The 1301-nt window shown below is 38.2% G+C and overlaps 1 non-coding gene across 1 annotated transcript; it reads right to left on the minus strand.

Moving 5' to 3' along the window:
• Positions 1–968: 968 nt before the first annotated feature.
• On the minus strand, positions 969–1075 carry LOC148296552 (small nucleolar RNA R71). Its single transcript, XR_015834184.1, has one exon. It is a non-coding gene; the product is annotated as a small nucleolar RNA R71 (small nucleolar RNA).
• Positions 1076–1301: the final 226 nt, after the last annotated feature.

Below are 1301 nucleotides of genomic sequence, written 5' to 3' on the forward strand. Positions count from 1 at the left end.
TTCTTTCTATAATCACAAGCATTCTCACTTCAAAGTTCATTTTAATCTTGCTGCATTTGTTTTCAAACTCACTCTTGCTTTAAATTCTGTTTTAGATTTAACTTCCTAACTTCTTGAATTTGGTAATCTAAAGTACATAACTAATTTGAACTTCTCAGTCTTCGTGGGTACGACCTCGTACTTGTCTTGCTATACTACTAATTGCCCCGTACAATTGCGAGTTAACATATTATTAACAACAAATTTTGGCGCCGTTGCCGGGGACTGAACGAAAGTTCTTCCCTGGTTATGTGCCCAAGGTTACCCTATTCTTTTTAGTGTTTCTAATTAATCTAATTTTCTATTTCAGGTAGTTTATGTCTAAAAATCCATTACTTGAACAAGTGAGGTCTTCGTTCCAACGTTCTAGATCTTTGAACGCAGGACCATCATTGCAACCCAGACGAGTGAAATCTGAAATTCAGAATCGTCTAGAAAGGGAGTTGTCAACTGCAAAAGAGCAAGCTCTTGCTACATTTACAAGTCTTGCTCTCCACACTGAACTTCCCGGTTCTTCACTTTCAAATTCGGAAGCAAGTTCAGACCAAGAAGAAGAAGAAATGATGGCTGCCATTGAGTTCATGGGAGAACTTGATATCCCAACAATTCCAGCATCTCCTTCAAGCATTTTGCTGCCCACTGTAGCTCGAAATTATGAGCTTAAATCTTCTCATCTTAATATGCTGCCTTCCTTTTATGGTTTACCTAATGAAGATCCATTGACTCATATAAAGGATATTTTTAATGTTGTGAGTTCTTTTCCCTTGACAGGTGTGACAGAAGATCAACTTCGAATGAGAGTGTTTCCATACACTTTAAAGGATAAGGCGAAGTATTGGTTGAATTCTTTGAAGCCTGGTTCACTCACTACATGGTCTGCCATTCAAAAGAAGTTCCTGGAAAAATACTTCTCCACGCAAAAGACCGACATGCTTAGGGACAAGATCTTGTTATTTGCACAACAAGATGATGAATCGTTTTGTGAAGCATGGGAGAAATTCAATGGGTTGCTCAACCAATGTCCTCATCATGGGATTCCATTGAAGCTTCAAATGCGTATGTTTTATAAAGGACTAACCCCTTCTAGTCATAATATAGTCACCAATTTTGCAGGTGGTTCTTTTAAAACCAAAACTCCAGAAGAAACGTACGAACTCTTTGAGGAGATAGCAATGGAGACCCAACATACGGATACAAGAGGTAAACGTGTTATTAGTGGTTCTAATGATGCTTCTAGTGTGCAGATTTCAAAACTGGAACAA

Source organism: Prunus avium, chromosome 2, assembly GCF_965620075.1.
Source record: "Prunus avium chromosome 2, drPruAviu1.hap1.1, whole genome shotgun sequence".
Taxonomy (NCBI): Eukaryota; Viridiplantae; Streptophyta; class Magnoliopsida; order Rosales; family Rosaceae; genus Prunus; species Prunus avium.